Source organism: Mobula hypostoma, chromosome 4 (genome assembly GCF_963921235.1).
Source record: "Mobula hypostoma chromosome 4, sMobHyp1.1, whole genome shotgun sequence".
In the NCBI taxonomy this organism is placed as follows: Eukaryota; Metazoa; Chordata; class Chondrichthyes; order Myliobatiformes; family Myliobatidae; genus Mobula; species Mobula hypostoma.
Window position 1 is genome coordinate 12291425 of NC_086100.1, and position 25362 is coordinate 12316786.

Sequence of the window (25362 nt, forward strand, 5' to 3'; positions counted from 1 at the left end):
TCCTTGTCTCCAGTAACATACCATAAATATTAGATATTGAACCATTATAAAAAGGTGTCAAATTAAAAATTACATATGGTAAGTTCTTATCTGAGTTTATAGGAAATGTGCATAACTGAGATCTTAGAAAGTCTCTATGAGTTTTGGGTAAGCTATATTTAGCTGACAATTGCTCAAATGAAAAAAGATTTCCTCCAACAAATAGATCCCAAAAGCATTTAATACCCAACCTGTCCCATTCTTTAAAAACTAAATCAGTCATAGAGGGTTTAAAAGAAAATTAGAATAAGTGGGACTTGAAAGGGAAAATCTCAATAAACCAAAATGTTTTCTAAATTGTATCCAGATCCTCAGAGTAATAGTAATTTAACTATTAAATTATCAGTTAGTTTACTTACAAATAAAGGAAGTGAGGATCCAAGAAGAGAAATAATAGAAAATTTATTAACAGAGTTAGCTTCTAAAGAAACCCATACCGGACAGCCTACACAATTAATATAATATAGCCAAAACGTAAGATATCGTATATTAACTGCCCAGTAATAAAATCTAAAACTAAGTAAGGCTAAACCTCCAGACTTCTTAGATTTTTGAAGATGAACTTTTTATTTAAACAAAGACATTTATTTTTCCATATATAGGAGGATAAAATAGATTCAAGAGAGTCAAAAAAAGATTTAGGAATAAAAACGGGTAAAGCCTGAAAAAGATATATAAATTTAGGTAGAACATTAATTTTAATAGAATTAATTCGTCCAATCAACGATATTGAAAGAGGTGACCAATTTAATAATATCCTTTTACATGGTTCAATAAAGTAAGGAAGTTTTATTTAAACAGGTGTTTGTAATTCTTAGTGACTGTTACACCCAAATAAATAAATTGATTCCTTACAATTTTAAAAGGGAGATTAGTATTAATTGAAATCAAATTACTTAAAGGAAATAATTCACTCCTATGTAGGTTCAATTTATATCCTGAAAACTGGCAAAAATGGGAGAGTAAAGAAAGTACGCAAGGTAGCGAGATCTCAACATTAGATATAAAAAGCAATATATCATCAGATACCTTAAAATACCACAGGTATCATTAGATTCTCAGGAAGCAATAGCAAGGGGTTCTAAAGGTAGATCAAAGAGCAACGGTCTCAATGGACAGTCTTGTCTAGTTCCACGGTGAAGTTTAAATGGTTTGGAATTTTGAAAATTAGTAAAAACCCGAGCAGAAGGAGATAGGTAAAGTAGTTTAATCCATTGACTAAAATCTGGTCCAAAATTAAATTTTTCTAAGGTTTTAAATAAGTAATTCCATTCAACCCGATCGAAGGCTTTCTCAACATCTAAGGATATCACACATTTCGATATCTCCTGAGAAGGAGAGTAAATAACATTTAATACACGGCGTATATTAAAATGGGAATATCTGTTTTTAATAAATCCCGTCTGATCATCAAAATAATAGAAGGTAAAATATTTTCAATTCTACAAGCCAAAACTTTAGAGACTTTTAGAATCAACATTGAGTAATGAAATTGGCCTATATGAAGAGCATTCAGATGGGTCCTTGTTCTTTTTTAAGATAAGCGAAATAGAAGATTCATAAAAAGATTGAGGCAAACTACCCAATTTGAAAGAATCCAAAAAGACTAAGTGTAACTGTGGTATAATTAATGAAGAAAAGCCCTTATAAAATTCTCCAGAAAATCCATCTGGACCCGGAGCCTTCCCCGAGTGTAATAAACGTATAGCCTTGGCGATTTCCTCATAAGAATTGGGTTGATCCATCTGTTTGCAATTATCTGCAGGAAGTTCAGGAATATTTAATTGATCTGGAAAATTATTCATTACAGTATTATCTATAGGGGAATCAGAGCTATAAAGTTTGGAATAGAATTCTCTGAAGGTATCATTTATTTCAGAGTGTTCAGTTGTCCTATCACCATTAGCTTTGCAAATTTCTTTATTTTGTCATTTAACGACAGAAGTTTTTGATTGGTTGACCAATACTTTGCCTGATTTATCTCTGTGAATGTAAAATTGAGTTTTACTTTAAGAAGTTGAGTTTCAATTGGATATGTTAGCAGAAGATCATATTTAGTTTTAACTTCAGCACGTCTTTTATATAAAGCAGGATCTGGAGCTATAGCATATTTTTCATCTAATTGTTTCAATTGATTGGCTAATTCAATTCTTTCTTTATTAGCTTTATTCTTAACACTGGCAGTATAAGAAGTATTTTTTCCTCAAATATAGGCCTTGAAAATATCCCATACAATAAGATTAGAAGTCTCTTCCTTTTTATTCTCTTCAAAAAACAAAATAATATGCTTCTCTAAAAATTTTAAAAATTCCTTATCAGATAACAAAGTTGTATTCAAACGCCAAAAGCTGTTGGTTTGAGGAACACCAGGGAGATTTAAAGATAGAAATACAGGAGCATGATCTGAAACAGCGATCTCTTTATATTCACAGAAACGAACTGATGAAATCATTTGACTATCAATAAAAAAAAATCCTGAAATATCTATGATGAACATGGGAAAGAAATGAGTACTCCCGATCTAAAGGATGTAAAAAAGGCCAAACATCAACAATACCACACTTCAATGAAAAAAGATTGAATAAACAAAGCTGATTTATTAAGAGACGTTGGTTTCAGAAGATGATCGGTCTAAAATTTGGTCTAGCCAATGGTTAAAATCTCCTCCCATCACCAAAGAATAAAGATTCAAATCTGGTAAAAATGAAAAAAAAAATGCACAAGCAATCCTGGATCATCTACATTTGGGGTATACACATTGGCAAATACCATTAATTTATTACCTAGTTTTCCTGAAACTATAACAAAACTTCCATTAGTATCAGACACTATGTTGGACAAAGGAAAGTGTATTATCTATAAGAATTGAAACTCCTCTAGATTTGGCCTGAAAAGAAGAATGAAAACAAAGTCCATTCCAATGGCTAAAAAAACGTGGATTATCACATTTGTGTATGTGAATTTCTAGTAAGAAAATAATAGGGACCTTAAATTTCTTAATATAAGCAAAAATCTTATTATGTTTAACAGGGTGATTTAACCATTTTATGTTAAAACTAAGTAAATTAATAGTTTGGTCCATTTTTTAATATTATGTAAAGGAAGGATTAAAATGTAAGTTAAAACCAAGCCATAAGCCTTGAGAAATAGTAACCAAGCAACAAGTTGGCTGAAAATTCAAAAACAGCTTCTGAGAAAGAAAAACCATACCCCCGCCCACTTCCCAAAGGAAGAAGACGGACTAATAGAATCAACTTGACCAACCGTCATCTACAACTACGGACAACCCCACAAAAAACCTAGTGACCGCTCCAATTAGTTTCAAGGTTATTTATATTCCAACCTAGACTAAACAATATCCAAACAAGAAATTCAATTCTCGTATATTAAAAATACAGTATTAAAAAATACGAAAGGAAATTAGTTACAAAGGTTTACCAAAAGTAAAAGATACAATTATTCATACAGAGAGACATTAAACATTTAATTTTATATCTTCATGATAAAAAAGTTAGCCTTCAAATTTAAAAAATCTTTGTGCTTCAGCATTCAGATGACACCATTCGAAGGATCCATCTTTAATGAGATTCTCAGTCAAACTGGGTAGCCAAGGAACGGGTTAAAACCCTTATTTAAAAAATTCCAACAAAGCTTGTTTAAACTTAGCACATTCCTGCATATCCTCAAGCGAATAATCTTCGAAAATCTTAATATTCCACTCTATCTGGAGGGGAGGAGAAGATGGCGGTGCGACGCAGCGCGTGGCCGCTCCGAAATGATATCGTATTTGTGAAGTAGGATGCTGTGCACAATCCTGATTTGATGGAGACGGATGTGAGAAGCACGGAGGAACATTTGGAGAAACTTCTGAAATGCCTGCTTTGCTGCCGCTGGTACTGTGCGATCGAGATTCTCTGAAGGGGAAGGCCCCAAATCCTTGGTTTTGCCTATTGCCTGTTGACGGGGCCGGGATTGAAGCGCTCGGCAGAGATGGTGCTCGGTGCACGGTGTCGGAGGGCTGGTCGGAGGTTCAAAGTTTTTGGACGGACTCAAGAGTCGGCTGTGGTCGGGTGCTTCCAGGATGCTGCATCGGCAAGTTTGCGGTGCTGGAAGCTCATGGCAGGAAGAGAGTTTCTCTTCCTTCTACCCACTGCGTAAGATGATGGGACTTTAGAGAGACTTTGAGACTTTTTTTTACAGTGCCCATGGTCTGTTTTTCATCAAATTACAGTATTGCTTTGCACTGTGTAACTATATGTTATAATTATGTGTTTTTTGTCAGTTTTTTTAGTCTTGGTTTGTCTTGTGTTTCTGTGATATCTTTCTGGAGGAACATTGTATTATTTCTTAATGCATGCATTACTAAATGACAATAAAAGAGGACTGCCTGTCCTCATGATCTATAATCTATAACCAATCATGCCCCTTCGACGGGATTTATGAATTTAAAGTTTCTCATTTAATCTGGTGTCTTCATGTAAGGACAAACTAAACAGCTAGCCTTCGGATTTTAAAAACCTTCGTGCTTCAACAGTCAAAAGGAACTATTTGAAAGATCCATCATGAAGTGTGATTCTGAGTCGGGCTGAGTAGCGAAGGGAAGGCTTGAAACCTTTATTAAAAAGCTTGGACATAACTTCCTTGAATTTAACACGTTCCTGCATAACCTCAGGAAAGTAATCTTCCACAATTCTATTCTTATAACCATGATAGTCAATCATGCCTCTTCGACGAGATTTGTGAATTAAGAGTTCCTTTGTTTTAAATTCCTAAAAACAGATTATTACTGATCTTGTTCTCTGACCCTTAGGAGTTCTAAATGCAGGAGATCTGTGAACTCGATCAATCATAGGGATAGATGTCAAAATCTCCGGAAACGATTCTTGCAAAAAGTTTGCAAAAAATTCCATAGGATGATTATCTTCGATTAATTCTTTGAGACCCAGAACCCGTAGGTTGTTTCTTCTACTTCTATTTTCTAGGTTGATAATCTTCTGTCTTAACTTTTCGTTGGACTTCAATTGCTTTTCACAAAGCAAATCATCCACTTCCGTTTCCAGAGACGCCAAAATTTCTTCGTTATTTTTGATACGTTTATCGTGTTCATTAAGAGTTTGTTGAAGAGAATCTAATTTACCACCTATTTGTTTAAATTCAGAGCTGAATTGTTGAAACTTCTCGGAGGCTTCTCATGTATGACTTTGCAGCAAATCCACAATAGAATCCAAAGAAGCAGGGAAATCATCCCTTTTAGTACCTCTGGCCCTCCTTGTATCCATAATGAAAGAATGTCACACTTAAAAAAGAAGTTTCAAGTCAGGTTGGAAATAGTAAGATAACTAGATTGCTGTTACTCCATCAGCCACCACCAGGAAATCTGTTTAATCTTATTATTTATTTGCAGTTTGTTGTCTTTTGCACATTGGTTGTTTGTCTAGTTAGGTGCGGTCTTCCACCGATTCTGTTATGGTTCTTGGATTTACTGAATATGCCTGAAGGAAAGCAAGTCTCAGAATTGTATATAGTGACATATTTGGATTTTGATAATAAATTTGCTTTGAACTTTGAACTTTAAATAGCATCAGATCTGTGTGTTTGTGTTCAAAACGTCGTGACTTTTGTCACTGATTGTTGGTGACAAATAAGCATTAAAGCAACTCAAGCAAATCTGCAGATGCTGGAAATCCAAGCAACACACATAAAATGCTGGAAGAACTCAGCAGGGCAGGAGGCATCTATGGAAAAGAGTACTGTCAATGTTTTGGGCTGAAAGCCTTCAGCAGAAAAGCAACTCAGAACCATTTTGCTTACTGTAGTTTCAAGTATTCAGGCTTGGAGATGCCAGAAATGGCTGGGAGTGAAAATTAAATGATTTTACTACTTCGGCAAGTTAAAAATTATGGAGAATTTGAAGATATCAACAATCACCTTGATTGTTACAATGAAAATGAAGATTTGGAGTCATTGACAGAATGGTATGAAGTCAGTCCACAAAGTGTCTGTGCTGATTTTGTTCATTTACACTCAAAAGAACATATATTGGATGAATTCCTCCATCGATAACTATTAAAAACTAATACACAGTGTTATAGTACTGTAGGAGTATTAGTAGTGTTCTAATTTATTCTATATTTGACTTAAATACATATTTTTTACTCAGTTACATGATAGTTTATCTTTTGTATACCTTTTTAACTATTTCCATGAAACTTTGGCTAATTGGGGTAGCTACTTAACTGAGTCAAACTCTACTAGTTCTGCTGAGTCCCAATTAACCAGAATCCACTGTATATTTCTTATTGTAATTTACTTTGTAATATATCGTTGCTGCTGCTGCAAAAAAAACAAATTTCATGACATAATCCAGTGATATTAAAACTGATAATGATTCTAATTCTGACTCTTTGACTCTGCAAATGACACTTTAACCACAACTGCCCCCAATTATTAGTAAAAACAAAACTGCTGGTAAAACTCAACAGGACAGACAGCATCTGTGGAGGTGGAAGGATAGTCAAAGTTTCTTATCGAGATCAGCTATTGTCCCTCCCTCCCCACCTATCAGCTCCTCAGTTCTGTACCTCAAATTACTGCCTCCTATAATCACTTTTTCCATGGACTCAGCTCAGCTACTGAGGACAGAAAGGGTTGCACAGCAGACTTGATGTTCCCATGGCAATGAAACATCTAGTGTTTAATACTGTAACGTGATTGTTATTGGAATGGAATAATATCTGCCTGCATTTTCAGACTAATCTGGAATTTTTTTTCACACTTCCACTATTTTATATTTGAATAATGAAGTGCATTCATTAGCACTACATACTTATTTTTTTACGTACACTTAAGTGCCCACTTTATTAGGTAACTCCTGTACCTAATAAAGTGGCCATTGATTGTATGATTGTGGTCTTCTGCTGCTGTAGCCCATCCACTTCAAGCTTCAACAAATTGTGCATTCAGAGTTGTTCTTCTGTACACCACTATTGTAACACGTTGTTATTTGAGTTACTGTCACCTTCCCGTCAGCTTGAACCAGTCCGGTCATTCTCCTCTGACCTCTCTCATTAATAAGGCATTTTCACCCACAGGACTGCCACTGGCTGTTTTTTTTTGTTTTTGTACCATTCTCTAGAGACCGTTATACGTGAAACTCCCAGCAGTTCAGCAGTTTCTGAGATAAACTACCCTATCTGGCACCAACAATCATTTCACGGACAAAGTCACTCAGATCACATTTCTTTCCGATTCTGATGCTTGGCCTGAACAACCACTGAACCTCATGACCATGTCTGCATGTTTATATGCGTTAAGTTACTGCCATGTGATTAGCTGAGTAGATACTTGCATCACATGCTAATGAGGCCAGAAACAGGAAGATTATAAAGTTTAACAATTGACTGAGGAGTTGGAGAAAGAGGGAGGGCATAAGATTTTTGGATCATTTGGCTCTCTTCCAGCAAAGACGGACCTGAGGAGAAGAGACTATTTGCACATGAACTGGAAGGGGACTAATATCCAAGCAGGAAGGTTTGCTAGTGCTGAACGATGGAGTTTGAACTAGAGTTGCAGGCGTGAGGGAAACAGAGTGCCAGCAGAGTTAATGGAGAGGTTGTGGAGACAAATGTTGTAAAGACCTCAGACAAAGTCAGGAACCAAAAGGTTGAGCATGGTGTGACTAATGTTCTGAGCTGTGTGTACTTCAATGCAAGAGGTATCATAGGAAAGGTAGATGAGCTCATGGCATAGATCAACACCTGGAATTATGATATTGTAGCCATTAGTGATACTTGGTTGCAAGAGGGGCAGAACTGGCAGCTGAATATTCTGGGGTCAGGTTGTTTTAGACGAGACAGAGCAGGAGCGGTGGAATGAGAAGAGGGTGGCGTTCAATATCATGACAGTGTTCAGTCAGGACAGAATGGAGAATGCAGCTAGTGAGGTGTTATGCGTGGAACTGGAAAATATAAAAGGTATGACCACGTTACTGGGGCTATATAACAGTCCTAGGGATTTGGAGCAACAAATTTGTAAAGGAATCACAGACTGTTGCAAGAAACAACAAAGTTGATATAATAGGTGATTTTAACTTGCCACTGAGACTTTGACTGAGACTCCCACACTGTGTAACCCTCATACCTCATATACAGAGTTTGTACGTTAGCTAACTTTGCTAACAGCCGCTCGATCAGTGATGAGAAAGCTACCTTTCATAAACAATATACTGTATGTCTAGGGTCCTTATATTTTGGGGTTCAACTAAACAGGTGAAGCGCCAATGAGAGGAACTTCGATTTGAGCAAATACTGTGTAAATACTGCCCATACACAGTTACCAGTAGCCCAGAAATGACAGATCGTACAACAGCATAAAATTATAAAGAAAGTATATTTACCAAATTTTCGACTTTATCAAACAATTACAGGAAAAGAAAAGAAAAATAAAAGGCCCCATTAGAGTTTAACCAGTCCAAAGTGCTCATAAATCGTGGCGATCATAATGGAGTATTCGGGGGTGTATCTCTTACTCACATGCTGGACCCACCATCTGCATGAAATCACCTGCAAGATTTTGAATTCCCCTCAAAGACCATCTCAGACAAATGGGCTCTCTCTCAGGAGTACTGGGTCTTCCTCCTTGGAGCCATCTATCTGCACAAAGCACTTCTTGCAACAGGGAATCTCCTTCCAAAGTCATTCTCCAACATCTTCCCTTGTGCCCCACTCCACAGCTCCCACTAAAGGACCCCAAACCAGACTACTGTCCTTCAGAAAACTCTTCCCACAGCTCTCCAGAACCTTCTCTCACATCCTGTAATCCTGATTGGCTGACACACATTCCTAAGTTGGACATGTCTCCTTATCTTAGCCAAAGGCAAAACACACTTTCCAGCATGGCACACTGCTTTTACAGAAAATTGCTAATATAAACTACCTCACAACATAGCACTAGAAATCTTAACCACGGCATTACAGCTGTAAAAGGACCAGATGAGATAGAGTTTGTCAAAAGTCTTCAGGAAAGTTTCCTTCATCATGTAGAAGTCCCAATGAGAGAGTGTGTGATACTTGATCTGCTATTAGGGAATGAGACAGGGCAGGTGACAGAAGTTTGTGTAGGGGAACATTTTGCATCCAGTGATCACAATACAATTAGTTTCAAAGTAAATATGCAAAAAGATGGGTCTGGTCTGTGAGTCAAGATTCCAAATTGGAGAGAGGCCAATTTTGATGTTATCAGAATGGATCTGTCAAGTGTGGATTGGGACAGGCTGCTTTCTGGCAAAAGTGTGCTTGGTCAGTGGGAGGCCTTCAAAAGAGAAATTTTGAGAGTTCACAGTTCGCACGTGCCTGCAAGATTAAAAGGCAAGGATAAAAGGTGTAGAGAACATTGGTTCTCAAGAGATATGAAAAGGCACTGATTAAGAAAAAAAAGAGGTGCATAACAGGTATAGGCAGGTAGGAACAAAGGATGTACTTATGGAGTACACAAAATGCAAGAGAACACTTATGAAAGAGATCAGCAGGGCTAAACAAATCCATAAGTTTGCCCTAGCAGACAAATTGAAGGACAAAACTAAAGGATTCTACAGATATGTTAAGAGCAAAAGGATTGCATGGGACAAAATTGGTCCTTTGGAATATCAGAATGGTAATCCATATTTGGAGCCAAAAGAGATGGGGGAGATCATCAATAAAGTTTTTGCATCTTTATTGCAAAGGATGTACAGTCTGTAGACATGAGGCAAAGCAATAGGAACTTCATGGACCCTATATAGATTACTGGGGAGGAGTTGTTTGCTGTTCTGAGGCAAATTAGGGTGATAAATCCCCAAAGCCTGACAAGGTGTTCCTTCAGACCCTGCAGGAGGGAGTGCAGATATTGCCCGGGCCCCAGAAAAGATATTTAGATCATCCTTAACAATAGGTGAGATTCCAGAAGATTGGAGGATAGCCAATGTTGTCCTGATGTTCAAGAAAGGCTCTAAAAATAAGCAGGAAAATAATAGGTTGTTGAGCTTGACATAAGTAGTGGGAAACTTATTGGAAGGTGTTCTAAGGGACTGGATATATAAGTATTTGGATAGACATGGACTGATTAAGGATAGTCTGCATGGTTTTGTGTGTGGTAGCTCATGTGTAACCAATCTTATAGAGTTTTTCAACAAAGTTACTAGGGAAGTTGAAGGAAAGGCAATGGATGTTGCCTGCACCGACATTAACAAGGTATTTAACAATGTCCCCCATTGGAGGTTGATCATGAAGGTTCAGTCACTCAGTATTCAAGATGATGTAGTACATTGGATTAGACATTGGCTTTGTGGGAGAAGGCAGAGAGTGGTAGTAGATGATTGTCTCTCTGAATGGAGAACCCTGACTATCGGAGTGCAGCAAGGATCGTACTGGATCCATTGTTGTTGGTCATCTATATTAATGATTTGGATGATAATGTGGTTAACTGGATCAGCAAATTTGCTGACGATGCCAAGATTGAGATTGAGGTACGACTGCACAAGCTCCTGGACGTCAGCGAGTTAGACCGGTGGGAAGGATTTAAAAGAAGACAGCTTTATAGACCAGATGCCAGAGGAGTGGGCAAGAGAGTAGAGGGAGACAGAGTGGGAGGGCTTTGGTTCAACAGGGCTTCGGCGATATTGGGTCGAGGTGAGGTAGCTTCTTGTGAGGAATAGGAAGTATGCCTGTGAGGCTGGTGTTCTGTACCGGGTGTTAGATATGGGATGTCCGGGAGACTCCCAGCCTCCCGGAAGGCCACATCTGCGCCAGGTGCATCGAGCTGCAGCTCCTTAGGGACCGGGTTAGGGAACTGGAGATGCAGCTTGATAACCTTCGTCTGATCAGGAAAGGTGAGGAGGTGATAGAGAGGAGCCATAGGAATGTAGTCACACTGGGCCTCAGGAGACAGATTAGTGGGTAACAGTCAGGAAAGGGAAAGGCAAGAGTCAGATACTAGAGAGTACCCTAGTGTCTGTCCCACTTAAAAATAAGTACTCCTGTTTGAGTACTGTTGGGAGGGGTGGAAACGACCTACCTGGGGGAAGCAATAGCGGCTGCACCTCTGGCACAGAGTCTGGCCCTGTGGCTCAGAAGGGTAGGGGAAGGTAGAAGGCACCAGAGATAGGGGGTTCTATAGTTACGGGTCAGACAGGTGATTCTGTGGACGCAGGAAAGAAACATGGATGGTTATTTTCCTCCCAGGTGTGAGGGTCTGGGATGTTGCTGATCGCGTGCACAATATCCTGAAGTGGGAAGGAGAACAGCCAGAGGTCATGGTACATATTGGTACCAATGACACAGGTAGGAAAAGAGCAGAGGTCCTGAAAACAGACTACAGGGAGTTAGGAAGGAAATTGAGAAGCAGCACCTCAAGGGTAATAATCGGGATTACTGCCTGAGCCACGAGACAGTGAGTGTAGGAATAGAATGAGGTGGAGGATAAATGTGTGGCTGAGTGATTGGAGCAGGGGGCAGGGATCGGATTTCTGAATCATCGAAACCTCTTGTGGGGCAAGCGTGATCTGTAGAAAAAGGACGAGTTGCACCTGAATCTGAGGGGGACCAATATCCTGGCAGGGAGGTTTGATAAGGCTATTGGGAAGAGTTTTAACTAGAATTGCTGGGGGGTGGGAACCCAACTGAAGAGACCGAGGAAGGGGTGGTTAGCTCACAAATTGCAAAAGCTTGTAGACAGTGTGAGAGGGAGGATAGGCCAGTAATAGAGAAGGGATATGCTCAGAATGATGATTAGAGGTGTGTCTATTTTAATGCAAGAAGCATCATGAGCAAAGCGGATGAGCTTAGAGCGTGGATCAGTACTTGGATCTAAGATGTTGTGGCCATTACAGAGACTTGGATAGCTCAGGAACAGGAATGGTTACATAGACTGCCAAGCTTTAGATGTTTCAGAAATGACAGGGAGGGAGGCAAAAGAGGTGGGGGCATGGCACTGTTTTTCAGAGATACTGTCATGGCTGCAGAAATGGAGGAAGTCATGGAGAGATTGACTACTGAGTCTCTGTGGGTAGAAGTTAGGAACAGGAAGGGGTCAATAACTCTACTGGGTATTTTTATAGACCACCTAATAGTAACAAGGGCATCGAGGATCAGGTAGAGAGACAGATTCTGGAAAGGTGTAATAATAACAGGTGGGAGATTTTAATTTCCCAAATATTGATTGGCATCTTCCTAGAGCAAGGGGTTTAGATGGGGTGGAGTTTGTTAGGTGTGTTCAGGAAGGTTTCCTGACCCAATATGTGGATAAGCCTACAAGAGGAGAGGCTGTTCTTGATGTGGTATTGGCAAATGAACCTGGTCAGATGTCAGGTCTCTCAGTGGGAGAGCATTTTGGAGATAGTGATCACAATTCTATTTCCTTTACCATAGCATTGGAGAGGGATAGGAACAGACAAGTTAGGAAGGCATTTAATTGGAGTAAGAGGAAATATGAAGCTACCAGGCAGGAACTTGGAAATGTAAATTGGGAACAGATGTTCTCAGGAAAATGTATGGTAGGAATGTGGCAAATGTTCAGGGGATATTTGCATGACGTGCTGCGTAGGTGCGTCCCAATGAGACAGGGAAAGGATGGTAGGGTACAGGAATTGTGGTGTACAAAGGCTGTTGAAAATATAGTCAAGAAGAAAAGGAAAGCTTACAAAAGGTTAAAAAAAACTTGGTAATGATAGAGATCTAGAAAATTAAAAGGCGAGCTGGAAGGAGTTTAAGAATGAGATTAGGAGAGCCAGAAGGGACCACAAGAAGGTCTTGGCAAGCAGGATTAAGGAAAAGTCTAAGCATTCTACAAGTATGTGAAGAACAAGAGGATAAGACTTGAGAGAATAGGACCAGTCAAGTGTGACAGTGGAAAAGTGTGTATGGAACCGGAGGAGATAGCGGAGGTGCTTAATGAATACTTTACTTCAGTATTCACTATGGAAAATCACCTTGGTGATTATAGAGATGACTTATAGTGGAGTGAAAAGCTTGAGCATATAGGCATTAAGAAAGAGGATATGCTGGAACTTTTGGAAAGCATCAAGTTGGATAAGTCACCTGGACAGGACAAGATGTACCCCAGGCTATGGCGGGAGGCGAGGGAGGAGATTGCTGAGCCTCTGGCAATGATCTTTGCATCATCAATAGGGACGGGAGAGGTTCCAGAGGATTGGAGGGTTGCAGACATTGTTCCCTTATTCAAGAAAGGGAGTAGAGATAGCCCAGGAAATTATAGACCAGTGAGTCTTACTTCAGTGGTTGGTAAGTTGATAGAGAAGATCCTGAGAGGCAGGATTTGTGAACATTTGGAGAGGCATAATATGATTAGGAATAGTCAGCATGGCTTTGTCAAAGGCAGGTCGTGCCTTACGAGCCTGATTGAATTTTTTGAATATTCTGCATGGAAGTCAGTGATCTGTGGTGTGCCTCAGGGATCTGCTCTGGGACCCCTTCTCTTTGTGATTTTTATAAATGACCTGGATGAGGAAGTGGAGGGATGGGCTAGTAGAATTTCTGATGACACAAAGGTTAGTTGTGTTGTGGATAGTGTGGAGGGCTGTAAGAGGTTACAGCAGGACATCGATAGGATGCAAAACGGAGCTGAGAAGTGGTAGATGGAGTTCCACCCAGATAAATGTGAGGAGTTTCATTTTGGTAGGTCAAATATGATGGCAGAATATAGTATTAATGGCAAGACTCTTGGCAGTGTGGAGGATCAGAGGGATCAAAGCTGCTGCGCAGGTGACTGTGTGGTTACAAAAGCAAGTGGTGTATTGGTCTTCATCAACCACGGGATTGAGTTCAAGAGCCGAGAGGTAATGTTACTGCTGTATAGGACCCTGGTCAGACCCCACTTGGAGTACTGTGCTCAGTTCTGGTCACCTCACTTTAGGAAGGATGTGAGAACTATAGTAAGGGTGCAGAGGAGATTTACAAGGATGTTGCCTGGATTGGGGAGCATGCGTTCTGAGAATAGGTTGAGTGAACTTGGCTTTTTCTTCTTGGAGCAATGGAGGATGAGAGGTGTCCTGATAGAGGTGTATAAGATGATGAGAGGCATTGATCGTGTGGATAGTCAGAGGCTTTCTTCCCAGGGCTGAAGGCTAACATGAGAGGGCACAGTTTTAAGGTGCTTGGATGTAGGTACAGAGGAGATACCTGGGGCAAGTTGTTTTACACAGAGGGTGGTGAGTGCATGGAATGGGCTGCCGGCGACGGTAGTGGAGGCAGATATGATAGGGTATTTTAAAAGACTCCTGGATAGGTACATGGAGCTTCGAAAATTAGAGGGCTATGGGTAACCCTAGGTAATTTCTAAAATAAGTGCATGTTCGACACGGCATCATGGGCTGAAGGTCTTGTATAGGTTTTCATTGTTTCTAGGTTTCTATTTGGGTGTGTCGTGAATAGCGAGGAAGGCTATTGTGGTTTGCAACATATTCTGGACCAGCTGGAAAGCTGTACTTTTAAAATGGCTGGACAGCAGATGCAATGTTATGCTCAAGCTGTCTAAAGGATAGCTGAGGCCTAATTTGGAGAATTCTGTGCAGTTTTGATCACATACCTACAAGAAAGATGTAAATAAGGTTGAAACAATACAGAGAAAATTAATAAGGATGCTGCCATGTCTGGAGGACCTGAGTTACGAGGAAAGATGAATAGGTTAGGACTATATTCCTTGGAATGTAGAAGATTCAGAGGAGACTTGATAGAAGTATGCAAAATTACAAGGTGTATGAATATGGTAAATGCAGAAGTCATGGGTTAATGGTGAAGGGAGAAAAATTTGAGGGGAACATGAGAGGAAACTTCTTCACTCAGAGAGTTGTGACGGCGTGGAGCAAGCTACCAGCACAAGTGGAGCATGTGAGCTCGATTTTAACGTTTCAGAGAAGCTTGGGTAGGTACGTGAATGGTGGGGGTAGATCCTGGTGCATGTCAGTGGGCGTAGGCAATTTAAATTGTTCACCATGGACTAGGGGCCAGTGTTTGTGCTGTACTTTTCTGTGACTCTAATGAGCAGGTGTACCTAATAAAGTGGCCACTGAGCATATACTCCTCATTGTAATTTCTAGCATTTTTGTTATTTTTTGCATAGTACCACTACTGCAAAACAACAAATTTCATGCACACTGCAAGTCAGTGATATTACTCCTTGTTGTGATTCTGAGTTATTAACAACACGTGCATGTACTCAAATGCTCCGCCTTCCTGGGTGATTCAGATCACCAAAGGTCGCCAATGAAACACATTGAAAGGCGCTTCCATTTAGGCCAGCTGCATCATGGGCATGAGCTCCGCCATTATCAAGACATCTTTTTGAGGTGGTGCCTCAAGAAGTCAACATCATCATTGAAGTCCCTCATCACTACCATCAGGGAGGAGGTTCAGGAGACTGAAAACCCACACTCAATATTTCAGAAACAGCTTCTTCCCCTCCGCCATCAGATTTCCGAATGGGCTATGAACCCATGAACATTACCTCACTACCTTTTCTTGGTTCTTTAATTTCTATTGGCACTACTTAATTCATGTAATTTTTGTGCGTATTTTTTGTAATTTATAGCTTTTTTATTATTATGCATTGGAATGTACTGTGGCCACAAATCAACAAATTTCACTACGTACGCCAGTGATATCAAACCTGGTTCTGATTACATCTCATTGTGTTGGAATTCAGAGATCAAATTCCATGAATCCATGAACCCTGCCCCTTTGCACACATTATTTATTTTATTACTAATTGTAACATAGATTAATTTTTTGATGACTTGCACAATACTGCTGCTGGAGAGCACCGAATTTCTTGTCAGGGGAATAAACAGTCAATGTTTTGGGCTGAATCCTGATGAAGGGTCTTGACTTAAATTGTCAACAATTTTTTCCTCTCCATAGATGCCACCTAACCTGCTGAGTTCCTCCAGCATTTTGTGTGGGTTGCTCTAGATTTCCAGTATCTGCAGAATCTCTTGTGACCTCGAGACTGGTTCCAACCAAATCGTATCTACAAAATGGCCAGGCTGTTTATGAGTAATGCGCGTGGCTTTAAATTATAATGACAATGTGATAGAGAGGGAGCCTGTCGAAACAGCTGGATGTCAAAAGTTGGCAGATGATACTTGTGGATGACTGCAGGCTCAAGTAAACACCAGCAGAGCTTGTTTGGGCTGCATGCCAATAACTGTGCTATTTATCTAAATTGGATGTGGCCAAACTGCATTTGGAATATGGTCAGCAATTTTGGTCCTTGCTTTTAAGGAAAGATGAGCTGGCCCTAGCGTGAGTCCACAGGAGGTTTTCAGGAATGACGTCAGGATTGAAAGGCTTGACCTCTTAGGAGCATTTGATGTCTCTGGGCCTGTACTCAACGGAGTTCAGAACGGTGATATGGGAGTCTCATTGTAAACTACCAATATTGAAAGATGAAAGGAAGTTCCATTCATAGGAAAGTCTAGCATCCAAGGGCACAGCCTCAGAAAAAATTGCTGTCCCTTTTGAACTGACATGATATGGAATTTCTTTCTTTCTTTCTTTCCCTATCTTTTTGTTATGCCATGGATCCCTAAGCATTAACTGAGGGGGTCCTTGAACCCCAGGTTCAGAACCCCTGATTTAGAGAACAGGCCCTTCCAGCCCAATTAGCCGCACCACCCAGCAACCCACCTAATTAACCCTAGCCTAATCACAGGACAATTTTCAATGACAAATTAAACTACTAGTCAGTACGCCTCTGGACTATGCAAGTAATCTGGAGCACCCAGAGAACATCCCAGCGGTTCACGGGAGAACATACAAACACGTTACAGACAGAGCCGGAATTGACCTTTGAACTCTGGAATGACTTGGGCTATAACAACATACATCAAAGTTGCTGGTGAACGCAGCAGGCCAGGCAGCATCTATAGGAAGAGGCGCAGTCGACGTTTCAGGCCGAGACCCTTCGTCAGGACTAACTGAAGGAAGAGTGAGTAAGGGATTTGAAAGCTGGAGGGGGAGGGGGAGATGCAAAATGATAGGAGAAGACAGGAGGGGGAGGGATGGAGCCGAGAGCTGGACAGGTGATAGGCAGAAGGGGATACGAGAGGATCATGGGACAGGAGGTCCGGGAAGAAAGACGGGGGGGGTGACCCAGAGGATGGGCAAGAGGTATATTCAGAGGGACAGAGGGAGAAAAAGGAGAGTGAGAGAAAGAATGCACCTTATATTCCGTCTGGGTAGCCTCCAACCTGATGGCATGAACATTGACTTCTCTAACTTCCGCTAGGCCCCACCTCCCCCTCGTACCCCATCTGTTACTCTTTTTAATGCACACATTCTTTCTCTCACTCTCCTTTTTCTCCCTCTGTCCCTCTGAATATACCTCTTGCCCATCCTCTGGGTCACCCCCCCCCCCCGTCTTTCTTCCCGGACCTCCTGTCCCATGATCGTCTCGTATCCCCTTTTGCCTATCACCTGTCCAGCTCTCGGCTCCATCCCTCCCCCTCCTGTCTTCTCCTATCATTTTGCATCTCCCCCTCCCCCTCCAGCTTTCAAATCCCTTACTCACTCTTCCTTCAGTTAGTCCTGACGAAGGGTCTCGGCCTGAAACGTCGACTGCGCCTCTTCCTATAGATGCTGCCTGGCCTGCTGCGTTCACCAGCAACTTTGATGTATGTTGCTTGAATTTCCAGCATCTGCAGAATTCCTGTTGTTTGGGCTATAACAGCATGACAGTGTTGACTTTGTTGCCATGGAGGGCTCAGGAGGCCAGGTTTTGGGGTATATTAAAGGCAGGGATAGTTAGGTTCTTGATTGGTAAGGTTACAGAGAGAAGGTGAGAGACTGGGGTTGAAAACAGTGATTGAACGGTAGAGAGACTGGATGGGCAGAATGGCCTAATTCCAGTCCTATATCTTAATGTTATACTATTGTGCTTGTATAGCTTTTGAACAAAATCATTGTAGAATGCTTGATTCTTGGTAATAAATAGTGGGTTAGTTATTTCCACTCAGTAATTATCATATTAAGTGGTTCCTGATCAGTCAGAAAGTAAAAGCCAAAAAAAAAACCGTAGTAGATTGCAGCTACAGCTTCCTTCACAAACAGAGATCAAAATGAACATAGGACAAAATGCAGCCATTGCTAAATGGGTCATATTTTTCCCACTGCTACTCCTGGAAGCACAGGGCAATTTGTACTATCTAGCTTATGGATAAAATCAGTTTATGAACATTTGTAAAAAAAAGTTAAAGTTAAAGTCTGTCCCGAGCCTTTGTGGCCCATCAGGCCGGTGCTTATGCCGGTTTCTAACATTTGTAAAGAAAAGACACAAAAGTCTGAAGGCACTTAGCACCAGATTCAAAGACAGCTCCTACCCCACTCTTATAAGTCTATTAAGACCATAAGATATAGGAGCAGAATTAGGCCATTTGGCCCAACGAATCTGTTCCGCCAATTCATCATGGCTGATCCAACTTTCCTTTCAGTCCCAATCTGCTGCCTTCACCCCATATCCTTTCACACCCTGACCTATCAAGAATCTATCAACCTCTGCCTTAAATATACGTAAAGGCTTGGCCTCAACTGCTCCCTGTGCAAAGAATTCCACAGATTCACCACTCCCTGGTTATAGAAATTCCTCCTCAGCTCCTTTTTAAATAGAGAATGCCCCTTTATTCTGAGGCTGTCTCCTCAGGCCTTAGACTCTCCCACCATAGGAAACATCCTCTCCACATGCACTCTATCAAGGCCTTTCACCATTCGATAGGTTTCAATAAGGTCACCTCTCGTTCTTCGAATCCAATGAATACAGGCCCAGATCCATCAAACGGTCTTTATATGACAGGCCGTTCAATACTGGAATCAACTAAATAGTTCCTTAGTACGATAAGATGGACTCTTGATCTCACAATCTACCTAATTAGGATCTTAGGATCTTGCTCTTTATTGTTTATTCTTATCTTATTGACATACAGCATGGAGCAGCCCCTTCTAGCCCTTCAAGCTGTGCCACCTAGCAATCATCTAGTTTAATGCTATCCTAATCAGGGGACCAATCAACCTACTAACTGGTACGTCTTTGGAATGGGGAAGGAAACTGGAGCACCCAGCAGATACCACAGGGAAGACATACAGGCAGTGGCGGGAATTGAACCCAGGTCATTGGTACTACAAAGCAGTGTGCTAACCACGGCACTACCATAAAACCTAAGACTTTAAACAACTCAAAGGAAGACACGGGAGTCAGAAATGTGGGTCTAACTTTGCGTTTACTTTAAATGAGGTATGCATGTATCACATGGTAGTGTGATGTTGTATGCAATTCATGTACTTATACATATAACCTGTAATTATTTTAAATGACAAGTGTTTAATCAGCAACATCAAAATCAGGTTTATTATCACTGACATGTGACATGAAATTTGTTAACTTAGCAGTAGCATTACAATACATAATAATACAAAAATGAAAATAAGTAAATAAATCAATTACAGTAAGTGTGTATATTTATATTAAATAGATTGAAAGTAGTGCAAAACAGAAGTAATATATATTTTTAAAAAGTGAGGTAGTGTTAATGGGTTCAATGTCCATTTAGGGATTGTATAGCAGAGGGGAAGTTGCTGTTCCTGAATCGTTGAGTGTGGGCCTTCTGGCTTCTGTACCTCCTTCCTGACGATAACAATGAGAAGAGGGCATGTTCTGGATGATGGGGATCTTTAATAATGGGCGCCGCCTTTCTAAATTTTACAATATTAATTAAGTACTAAGCTTACCCTCTCTCAGAGCTGTTACACTTTATTCTGCATTTTTAAGATTTTAGCTCATTCTACTTCAATGATTTGATCTGTATGCACAGATTGTTTCTGTGTTCTATGTTCTAGAGTGCAAGACACGGTGTCTCGGTACATGAGACAATTATAAACCAATTCCAATCACAATCTCAACACCCAAGCCCTACACCAATACGATTTTATTATCCGCTATGCACACTCTCATTAGCTCCCCACAAATCTACCACTTACCAATGCACTAGAAACAATCTGGAGTGTCCAATTCACCTACCATCCCTCAGGACTTTGGGATATGAGAGAAAAGCAGAGCACACAGAGGAAACCCATGCCATTACAGAGAAACTGTTCAAACTCCACACAGGAAAGCACTGGGGCTGAGAATTCTCAAATATTTTAAGTAGATTTTCAAAGTATTCTGTTATTTTTAGCAAAAAGTTCAACATTTCAAGTCCAGATGCATTACTTAATATAAAATTTTCTGCTATACTTCAGGCTAAAAATAGGAGATGATGAAAGAGCGTTAATGATTTGTGGTTTTCCAAGTGTCCAGTAACAGATCTAGGAATACATGCAGCATTCCTGGAGCCAAGATGTCTATGCTCTCCTAGCTGACACCAATATGAACTCCTGCCATGATTGCCTAACAGCTGCATCTTCTTAATTAGTTTATCAGTGTCTTTTATTCAAAGTCCTGATGGATGTTATGACTTAAAGGAATACACACCTTGAGTTTCCAATGTATCCAAGGCTTTACATTCAGGAAGGCCAACCTCCCTCAGCACAAGGTTCCTTAACCAGAGCAAACATATTCAAAAATGGAAGAACATTGTGTCCAAACATTGAATGGTACAGGAAAGAATAGTGATGGCTAGAAACTAGTAATGTGGGATTATGCTAATGTGGTAACAGGGAACCGTAGACAAAAGTAGAGATGTGGAATGCAGCGTCAATGACTGGCAAAGTTCAGGAACTTCACTGATGTTGTTATAAGTGTGCTCCCATTCTTGTAATAGAAAATTGGATTTACTGTTAGCCATGTGGATAATCACTTCGTCTTGTAATCAAGGCCGAGTATGATACTTAATTAAGTCTTCCTGTAGCCACTATTCTGTTACCAAAATGTGGCTTTACTGGTCATCTCATCCACTGAACTCATGCTCAGGTAGATCAGCTTTGACTGGTCTTTTGGTGCATACCAGTGTAGATTGCTCTGCACATCGAACATGGAACCTGGAAAATGGCAGCAGAGGAACAGGCTATTTGGACTATAGTGTCTGTGCTGAACACAGTGCCGAATTAAACTCTTCTGCATGTACATGATCCATATTTCTCATTTTTCTGCATATTCATGTGCCCACTTAAAAATGCCACTCTCATATCCGCTTCCAATATCACCCCTGGCGGCCCATTCCAGGCACTCACCAGTCTCCACGTAAAAAAAAAACTTGCTCCACATCCTCTTTAAACTTAGCCCCTCTCACCTTTAACACAAGCCCTCTGGTATTTGATATTGGGATAACCTACCCGTACCTACACCACTCATAATATTATAAACCTTATCAGGTCTCCTCTCAGCCTCAAACGCTCAAGAGAAAACAATGCAAGTTTGTCCAATCTCGCCTTACAGCTGACACCCTTCTGCAGCTTTCAATGAGATTCGTAGGGCTGATCCTATGGCTTTGGCTTGTTTCCGACCAAATTCCTTTTCCATTAAGTGTCAAGACATCAGATAGTTTAAGCATTGTGTATACTCAGTCTTTAAATGCTAATGCCTTATCCTGAGACTGGACCGGCACTGTAGCTAGTGGGTAACCCAATGCTTTCCAGCGCCAATGATCTATTCCCGCCGCTATCTGTAAGGATTTTGTACATTCTCCATATAAATGTGTAGGTTTTCTCCAGGTGCTCCAGTTTCCTTCCAAAGACATAATTCAGGGTTAGTTAGTTTTGGGAGTGCTATGTTAGTGCTGGAAGCATGGCAACACTTGCAGGCTGCTCCCAGCACATCCTTGACTTAGAGAGTGGGGAAGCCCCTTGCACAGTGAAATGGGAATCACCTCAGGGAGTCTTTCTTTGTCCTTTATTTTTTAAAGTTTGTACTCCTGAACATAACAAACATAAATGTAAGAGTTTTTTGTACTGTTTCATCCTTTGTATTTTTTATTGTGAATAAAATTTATTTTTGAGATAAAAAGAAATCAGGAATTCTGAATTGTAGCATAGTGGATTATCGGAATTTTATTGTATAATATAGATGTGTTTCTACTCAGAGGGTTGTTATCTTGTCACATAGAACATAGAACATAGAACATAGAATAGTACAGCACATTACAGGCCCTTTGGCCCACAATGTTGTGCTGACCCTCAAACCCTGTCTCCCATATAACCCCCCACCTTAAATTTCTCCGTATACCTGTCTAGTAGTCTCTTAAACTTCACGAGTGTATCTGCCTCCACCACTGACTCAGGCAGTGCATTCCACGCACCAACCACTCTCTGAGTAAAAAACCTTCCTCTAATATCCCCCTTGAACTTCCCACCCCTTACCTTAAAGCCATGTCCTCTTGTATTGAGCAGTGGTGCCCTGGGGAAGAGGCGCTGGCTCTATCTATTCCTCTTATTATCTTGTACACCTCTATCATGTCTCCTCTCATCCTCCTTCTCTCCAAAGAGTAAAGCCCTAGCTCCCTTAATCTTTGATCATAATGCATACTCTCTAAACCAGGCAGCATCCTGGTAAATCTCCTTTGTACCCTTTCCAATGCTTCCACATCCTTCCTATAGTGAGGTGACCAGAGCTGGACACAGTACTCCAAGTGTGGCCTAACCAGGGTTAACCAAAGTTTCACGGTGAAGATTTCCTGATATCCCAAGAGTGATGCCATTAGGAGCCTGGCTCCAGCTAGGATTCCCCATGGTGGTAACGACATGAGGCCTGCAGACCTCTGTGGCTTGCCATACAGCGTTCAGTTTCTAAGTTTTTTGAGCACCTGTATTTGCTAGTTGGTGTCTTAAATAGAGCTGTTAAGGCCTCGTGCTTTCTGTTTGATCTTGTGAAGTTAATTGTGACTGTCACGGGTTTTCCGCATTCTATGGTTATTTAAAGTGGACTCCAGTTTGGTGCTCTCGCAGAGTCCTTGTGCATGGAGAATGATTTGTCTCGCAGTGTCACTCGATCGAGCCACCGTTGCTCTGTTGGTGTTCCTATGTATAAACTCTTGTTTCTGTCTCTACGTGGGAGTCTGCCATTCCTCTGCACCTGGTTTCAGTCACTGCCAGAGCACATCGTGACAGATAAGGTCAAGTAAGAGTTTCCAAACAAAGTGATCCAATCAAGATTTCATTGGTGGATCTGGTGGGGGGAAGAAGGCTGCAGGAGTGAAGGGTCCATAATCATCTTGTATTCCTTGCCACTTGTCCCTGCCCCTGCCCCTGCCCCTGCCCCTGATCCTGACCCTGGAATCATGTAGTGGCTGCCCATGTACCAGCCTCCCGATGTTAACCAAAGTCATGCAGAGGCATTCTCAATTAAGGGAAAAGACAACCAATTAGAAGAACATTGTACTCTACCTGAGTAATCACACACTATTATAGATATGTCTAGTTGAGAGATAATTAACTTCCCCTTTAAAGTATTAATGCTTTAATACACATTTCAACAAAACCTGCATTAACCACTTTTGTCCATGAACTTTTCAGACAATTCGATAAAATAGTGAAATTGTAAAACACAGTTTAACTCTTCTACAGAATCCCTGAGGCCAATAACCTAACATTGGAAATGGAAAAAGTTGGTGGGAACTGTTTTTAATGAAGAACAGAGGCAATATAAGACTTGATTACAAAACCACAAGGAAATGACAGCTAAACATATTTGGGATGGAATAACTGGAAGCGGCCACATGAAGGAACAGTTGGAAAGGAACATAAAATTGCCGCAAGTGGATGGATTTTAGATCTCTTTTTTCCATTTCCTATTCTGGCTCCACTCTCACCCGCTCTCTTCTTCTCACCTGCCTATCAACTCCCCCTGCTGCCTCTCTTCCTTCCCTTTCTCCTACAGTCCACTCTCCTCTCCTAGAAGATTCCTTCTTCTCCAGTCCTTTCCCCTTTCCCACCTATCACCTCCCAGCTTCCTACTTATCCCCCTGCCCCATCCACCTATCTTCCACTCACCTGTCTGCACCAATCACCTTCTTGTTCTCCTCCTCCCCCTTCTCTCTTCTTCTATTTCCTATTCTGGATCCCCTCTTACCGCTTCTGTTCTCTTCACCTGCCCATCACCTTCCTCTGTTGCCCCTCCTCCTTCCCTTTCTCCCATGGTCACTCTCCTCTCCTATCAGGTTCCTTCTCCAACCCTTTACCTTTTCCACCAGTCACCTTCCAACTTCTCACATCATCTCTCCTCCCCCACCCAGCTGGTTTCTCCTGGTTTATACTCCTTCCCATCACCTTCACAGTCCCACCTTAGCATCATTCCATTCCTTTCCAGGTGCGTTGAAGGGTCCCGGCCTGAAATATTGACTGTTCAATCCTCTACATGCCTGACCAGCTAAGTTCCCCTTGCATTTTGTGAGTATTGCTCTGGATTTTAGATCCAACTGGATTTTATTCTTTAAGTAATTCATGAATTAAACTACTTGGTGTATTTGGATATTGTAAGGAGGAAGGAAAAAGATATGAAACAGCCAGGAAAGCAACAGGGTTGAAAAGTTCAATAAAATCAGGTTGAAATCTTGAGGACTGCAGAGAGGTTTTCATAGTCCCTTCCTGTTGGTAATTAATTTATTATTGTCTCATGTACTAAGAGACAGTGAAAAGCTTCTGATTGTATGGATAGCACGCAAACAAAAGATTTTCACTATTCTCAGTACATGTGACAATAATAAGCAAATTACCAGTTGAACAGAATCATAAAACCCTCTGGCGTCCTTAAGATTACAACCACATTTTATTGAATTTCCACACATCAAGACAGTACAAATTGGGAAAAAAGAACAGAATACAGAATATACCACCCAATGACAACTTTAATGGGTACAGGAGTGGAACCCATGTGATCTTCTGCTGCTGTAGCTCATCAACTTGAAGATTCAACTTGTGGAGCATTCAGAAATGCTCTTTGCACACCGTTGTTGTAAAAGCCACCTTTGTGTCAGCCTGAACCAACGTAACCATTCTCCTCTGACCTCTCTCACTAACTGAATTTTTTTTTTCTTTATGTTTTTTGCACCATGCTCTGTAAACTCTGGAGACTGTTGTGCATGAAGATCCCAGGAGGTCAGCTGTTTCTGAGGTATTCAAACCACCCTATCTGGCACCAATAATTATTCCGCGGTCAAAGTCATTTAGATCACATATATTACCCATTCTGATGTTTGGTCTGAACAAGAACTGAACCTTTTGACTGTGTCTGCATACTTTTATGCATTGAGTTTCTGTCACATGATTGGCTGATTAAATAAGCAGGTGTACAGGTGCACCTAATAAAATGGACTCTGCTGGTATATTAATGACCTAGAGCAGGGATTCCCAG

The 25362-nt window shown here is 40.8% G+C and overlaps 1 protein-coding gene and 1 long non-coding RNA gene across 3 annotated transcripts in view; one reads left to right on the forward strand and one right to left on the reverse strand.

Moving 5' to 3' along the window:
- Positions 1 to 25362, reverse strand: part of LOC134345127 (neprilysin-like) — a 310672-nt gene that overhangs the window by 213896 nt on the left and 71414 nt on the right. The gene's annotated exons all lie outside the window — the stretch shown is intronic.
- LOC134345129 (uncharacterized) overlaps positions 1 to 25362 on the forward strand; it is a 70019-nt gene that overhangs the window by 41008 nt on the left and 3649 nt on the right. The window contains exons 2-3 of the long non-coding RNA XR_010017614.1: positions 24319 to 24398; positions 25081 to 25122. This is a non-coding gene — a long non-coding RNA (uncharacterized LOC134345129). The remainder of the gene's footprint in view (positions 1 to 24318; positions 24399 to 25080; positions 25123 to 25362) is intronic.